This window comes from Halyomorpha halys, unplaced genomic scaffold (assembly GCF_000696795.3).
Source record: "Halyomorpha halys isolate HHAL.00 unplaced genomic scaffold, Hhal_1.1 Scaffold284.1, whole genome shotgun sequence".
NCBI lineage: Eukaryota > Metazoa > Arthropoda > Insecta > Hemiptera > Pentatomidae > Halyomorpha > Halyomorpha halys.
Window position 1 is genome coordinate 1,256,803 of NW_027105232.1, and position 6,905 is coordinate 1,263,707.

Sequence of the window (6,905 nt, forward strand, 5' to 3'; positions counted from 1 at the left end):
ATACACTTTCTTTAATTATATTATTCTACTTACATATTTAATTAATCTCATATCCTTTTTTTAAATACTTTTTATTATACTTCAATTTTAAATAATTTCTAATTTAGCACATGTATTTATTTAGTTGATCTCTTATCTATATTATTTCCTTTTTTATTCTTAATTTTAACATTCTTATAATATTACACTATGCATTTTGTTTAATACTATTTACATACCTATGTTATCAGATATCTTCTTATTTTTTTTTTATTCGTTATGATTGTTATCTTGTTTTTTTTTCTTTCTTAACCTAAGTACCTGAAACTCTGGCCAAACTTTGGCACTAATGAAATAATCTTTATTTATTTGTATCCTTCACTGACCGCACACCAAATCAACTCTTGTGTAACCTTAAAATTAAATTTATTAAAGTTTAATCATACTTTTTCTATTGATATAGCTTAAAAATGTATACTGGGCGAGTACTATGCAGTACCCGCAATGCCGTGAGAGGCACGCAGAGGTTATCTTTATTATTAACATGAATATAAAGCCCAGCAAATCATACAATTATTAATTTTTTTTCACTAAGTTATTGTGATATGCAGTGAAATGTAGACTCTTTTTAAACTTTTTAAATATTTTTTACCAAGTTATTTTTCTATGTGAGCCCAATTCCTTCTTAGCCTCAGTATAGAGAGAAAAATCTAAAGCACAAATTATTTGAATAAACTATTATATAATTTTCACGACAAAAATGGTTCAAGAGGATTTGGAAGAATATATTTGGAGAATTAGGTAATGAATGATAAAGATTTTTTTTTTATATCAAGTTGCGTGTTGTAATATAGTGAGGTAGAAAAAATTATAACAAATAACCAATCCAAATGAAAGAAATCACTTAGCAAACATCAGTCTCCAAACCGTAATGACAGCACGTATAATGGTGGGAAGCCAACTTGAACAAAAGAAAAGATAGAAAGGTATAGAAAGAAGAAAACTAATGCCGCTACACTTTACGATTGGCTGATCCTATCACAGCCTACTTCATCAAAGGGAAAGCGAGAAGTAGATGTTGAAAGACCAAGTTGGTAGTACGTTAACGAGGATACACAAACTTTCTGAGTAGGTAACTCAGGCCTAAGAAATATCTGACTAATAGTAAGTAGTTAAAATATCTAACACAGCATGGTGAAAAGCCACAATTGGAAAGTTTACTACCACCTATATTTGATTAGATAAATATTATAATGACTGAATTTTCATTAGTGTTTAGAGGTCTTAAACGGAAGACACATTTTTATAAAAAAAAATAGTTCTGTAGATGTGAGATGTCCTGTATCAAGCAATTTAGCGTTTTGGCAGGATAACTTCTTTGTTTTAGTATTTAAAAATAACAAAATAAGAAATTTATATCAAAAGAATACATAGATAAGTCACTTTATTATTTTTTTTAACTATGCAAGCAAGAATACTTATAATGTAAATGAAATGGTTGATAGTAGTAGAAATCTTAACATACATATCAAATACATAATAACCATTCGCAAACATTAGTTGTTCTATACAATAACATGTTTACAAATTACAATGTAATTTGCTACAACCCATGGAATGGTCGGAGTTTCACTACTTTTTAGGGAAATACTATTGTCAGAACAACGATAATGCAAGGAGGTGATTTTTTCAAGATCACGCTCAACCATCAGATTTTCCCCAATAGAGGGAACACACTTTATTAGGTAGGGTAGAAACCACGAGGGTTCCAGAACTCACAGGCTTGACTCAAGGCTACAGTAACAGAATAATAATTATCTGCTACCGGCGGATTTGAACCAAGATGCTTGGAGAAAGTAATATTACCCCGCCACCAATACATATAAATTACCGCGCTTACTTTCGGAAATTCCTTTTTCTACTAGGAAAAATATATTTATCCTTTTTTTACTCCCTTTTTAGTTAATTATCTAATTTTTTTATGTTTCATTATTTTATATAACTACTAAAAACGAGAGAAGTTAAAACATTTTAAATATACAGAATTAAAGAGACTTTAAAGGAGTCAATTTTCAATATTTGACATAAAAGTTTTGTCAGAATATTTCAGAAGATAAACCAAAACTGATATTAAAAACTAATCAATTGTACATTGACATTTATTTTCGTTTTCGATATAATTATTTTAAAGTATAAAATCGATTAAAATAAACTGGCAGTTTCTATTAGTCGATGTTAACGAAAACTTTATTGTAACATTCAAGGCCTAGAACATCCTTAAATATAATTATATATTTAAATAATTATATAATTAAATAATAATTTTAGTAAAGGCTTTTCGTTTTTGAGCTAGGCTCACCCGCACCTCATTGTTTGAAACTTAGTTATTTGGACTCTTATCTCAAAATATTTATATTGAAGTATTGGAATAGAAATTTTTAACAATTGCAAAACTTCCCCTTACTACATATTCCATAAATAGGTAAATGGATTAACAAGGCAAACAGTACAGAGCTCCAGTAAGATCCAGTCGCCACTGAACGCCGAACTAATGACATATAATTAGCGCTCAATGTGATACCTGATAACTGACATTTAGTTAATTACAGTAATCGGCTACCGGTTGAATTGAATTCTATCCGGGTTCTGTCGCTAGTGGAGTAAATGCCATTAAGGCATCAATAAACGGAATATATATTCATTAATTAGCTACTGGCCAGTATTCAACCATATAAAGGAAAATAAGCCTCCAACCTAACAAGGGAAATTTGAATTAGATAGAACTTCAACGAATTCAGGAATTTTTTTAAAAATTTATTAATTGACATTTACAACTTAATTAAAAATATGCATAAGTAAATTTGATGCTAGTTATACAACAGTGTGATACAGACATGCGGATAAACTGTCCATTGATAGAACTCCAATAACATTTCTAGAGATCTCGAGTCCATCTTCATTCCAGATGCCTAGGAAAATTATTAGCTAATGAAGAAGCCAAGTTAGAAACAAGTGGGTTTGGGCAATTGGGAAGTTTATCATGGAAAGATTAGTACCTGGCCAAATCGACAATACAAAGGAATTCGATGGTTTCATGTAGACCCTAAGCTCAACTCCGTAATTACAAATAGTATTTATTGTAGTAATATAATTAAGTCTTTTTAAATTTTGAAGTTTAGACCGTTTGTCTAGTAAGTGTTGTAATAGACGGAAGGTGATTACCATATAACGGAATTCCAAATTTTCAACAAAAACTCATTTCCAAAGTAAGTATTTCTGAATCTTTTTAGGTCAGCTCTTAGTTAAAACTACTATCGAGCTAAACATGAACGCAAATTCTATTGGTACAATTTAACTTTCAAATTTATGCACCCGTTGTTTAGGCCGGAGGGAAGCCATGACAACGAACCCATTAAACGACAAAACACCGCAAGCAACAACGGTAAAATTGACTTTTGAAATTCATTAAATATTGAACAGTCCAATTTAATATTAAAATCTCACTTGATATGGTCAACAAAATTAATGATAATAGAACTTTTAAAACAATACTTTTTTTTTTATTATATCAAGACATAATTTATGTAGTAATTCAAATATATAAGTCAGTTATTTTTCTTTTCAGGTCGACTTGTGTGAAAGAATATCAGTGAATATGGTGGCTAACGTAACATTAAGAACTTTAGGGCTAACACACATCTAAGAGTCTTGAAAGTCGTTATAATTTCTCAGTTTTTATTATGAGGTTTATGAACCAATGACTGATTGAAATGAATGAAAAAATAATTTTTTTCTGGGACAAATGTCCCCTAACAATAATTACATTGTTCACACATTAAGGTAAATTGTTTGTCAGATATTTAAAAAGTTACAGTGTATATGTTTAAATAACATAAAAACCCTAAGTTAAATTATAATTTATACTAGTAATCAACAATGGCTGTATATAGGTTTGATTATGTAGAAGGTGAAGGAACAGGTGTTGTTTAAAGGGAGAGAATGGATGATAATTGGCGAATGGATTATATTTTATAAGCAGAGTGATCCTTAGAAACCATTTTATTAAAGTACAATTAAAACAACTATAAAGGGTCAGGTATTATGTACTTTGTAAGAAAGCACTGTTTATAGAAAACAGTTTTAAAAGTATGTGATTTGTTCATGACTTAGCTTAAAGCACTCAAATTCCAATAAAGAGTACAACTTCAAAGAGGCTGTGTCATCCTCAGGAGGGTCTCTTACTTACAGGGTTGACTCACAGCTGAATTAACGGAGTAAATAACTACCTGCTACTGCCGGATTCAAACTAGAGCCCGGGAGAGCGCACAGCATCCTATTGATTGATATCCAGTGTTGGAAATAGTTGGTGTCTTACAAACGACCTATATCCCTACCCCCCATTACGGTGTTCTGTAGATTCAAAGCTAATCGAATTACGGGAAAAATTTGCAGACTTAACTAAAAGTTACTTCACAGTCCTACCAAGAGTAGGAAAGTAGCGATACATTTTGTGACTAATAAATTACACACCTCAAATCCTTTGGGAAGGCCCACGCAACCTTCTCTTCAATCTAATGTCCAATAATCATTCAGGATGTACAAAAAAAAAATAGCCCAACATAATTACAGTCCATTAGCCTACTTCTATTCATATTCAAGTCAAAGCTGATTCATTCAAATATAAATTCCTAATGCTTAAAAAGCTAAAAACGTTAAAATAAAAAAATAATCTGTCAAGAAAAAAAAAAAATCCACCTCATGTATTTATGCGGGTATACATAGTAGTACTATATATCTATATAAAGTAAATCAAAGTATTGACAGATATGTATAGGAAGATGGTCAGGTTTGCGGTCAAAGGAGAAACAAAAATAGTTTACAACTATTTATTTTCCGACGTTTCGCACTTTGCAGGGCTAAAAAGATACAAAATGATGCAATGATAAGAATAAAAATACAAAGATAAGATACAATGATAAGAATAAAAATAAACAATAAATAAGTAGTTAAGTGAATAAAAATAAGTAACAATGGCAAGAGTGAAATTTTTTTATATAAAAATACGTAAAATATACAGTTAAAAAAATACAGGATTACATAGATACAGGATACTGAATTTTTTTAACTGTATATTTTACGTATTTTTATATAAAACAGTTTTACTCTTGCCATTGTTACTTATTTTTATTCACTTAAATACTTATTTATTGTTACTTATTTTTATTCTTATCATTGTATCTTATCTTTGTATTTTTATTCTTATCATTGTATCTTATCTTTGTATTTTTATTCTTCTCATTGTATCTTATCTTTGTATTTTTATTCTTATCATTGTATCATTTTGTATCTTTTTAGACCTGATGAAGCCCTACAAAGTGGGGCGAAACGTCGGAAAATAAATAGTTGTAAACTATTATTGTTTCTCCTTTGACCGCAACCCTGACCATCTTCCTATACATTACTTTTTACGGTCAACTATATATACATATATACAATATTGACAGATATCTTCAGTTATGTTCGGGTTTGAAAAGCACCCAACTGCTACAAGCATCAATAGACGTAAACTTAATTAACAGGCAATTAATATGAAATTAATATTCATTATTATTAAATTAAATAATCATACTTTTGGGAGGGATAAGGTTATTTCAGTGGTATGTGTTATTTAAATCAGATTACCTTTATCGAAATGGAATATTGTAATGCACGATCCCCCCCTTTTTCTTTGCAGACTGCTGTTCTTTGGTTTAACGGTTCTGGGGAAATTAAGTGGGGGCTTAAATTAGGATTTTAGTTTGACGTTTCTGGAAAAATAATAATGTTTAGAACCGACCTTTAACCTATTTGCCGGCTTTCTCACTGAGGTTCCGGGTAAAGAAACTGACGTCAGCGCATTATACACGTGGCATGGACGACCATCGATAAAGAATAAAATATTAATTTGTTTTGCTCAACTCGTCACTAAACACACTGCTTTTCTATTACAATTATCATAGCTAAATAAATTTATTAGTGTATCCCAAAGTATTGAGATCGGATTGAAACTATTTAAGAAGGGTAGGTTTCGGACGTAGAAACGCCGATTTCAACGACTTGTGGAGTCCTATTGAAGTAATCATATTTTTTGAAAAATCGGCCCTTTTTCATTTACTTACGAGTTCAGTGAAAATTCACTGCAGAAAATCGAATTTTTCGATTACTATAAAAGTTTGTATTCGAAGTTTTTAGATGTGCGAAAAACTAATCTCTACATTGATCGCCCTATAAAATATTTTATCCTACTTAGCTTGTGTTGATTCAAAAGATTTCAATACTTTAATCTTATTATGGCGTAGTGTGGTTCTATTGGTATATACCAATATATTTGTTTTCAGGTATAGAACAAAAAAAAAAAATAAATAAGCTCTGTTGTATTAATGATGGTAAATCAGATGGTCCGGATTCAGTCAAAATTACTCAAATAATAAATAAACAATTTATTGTGAGCCCATGCTTCTCACTAAGCATGGCTAAAAAAGATACAAACAACTAAAATAATGTAATAAAGTAAGATAATATGAAATAAAAGGAAACTAAAGGATGGCTAAAAATTATGTAAAATTGAGCATAGTAAATTAAAGAAGATAGAAATAAGTGTTACAGTGAAAAGTGTGAATAAATAAACAATAATTTTAAAAAACGTATCAGACATATCGTCAGTTTGGAAAAACACAGTAACAATTCTTAATTCATGTTTTATGTTTTCACAATGAAACGGCTGCAAGTTTTATATATTTTTATGTGGAAAAGTTGTAATTCTTAATGCGTCTGCTGGATGGCGCACTAAGAATCACAACTTGTAACTCTCTTCCACATAAAAACATAGAAAAGATTCAGTTGGAAGATTATTGATTGACCGTGTGTAAAGATGAAAGGAATATGGT

At 30.1% G+C, this 6,905-nt stretch overlaps 1 protein-coding gene across 5 annotated transcripts in view; it reads right to left on the reverse strand.

Moving 5' to 3' along the window:
* Positions 1–6,905, reverse strand: part of LOC106680724 (calponin homology domain-containing protein DDB_G0272472) — a 312,966-nt gene that overhangs the window by 30,519 nt on the left and 275,542 nt on the right. The window lies entirely within an intron of this gene.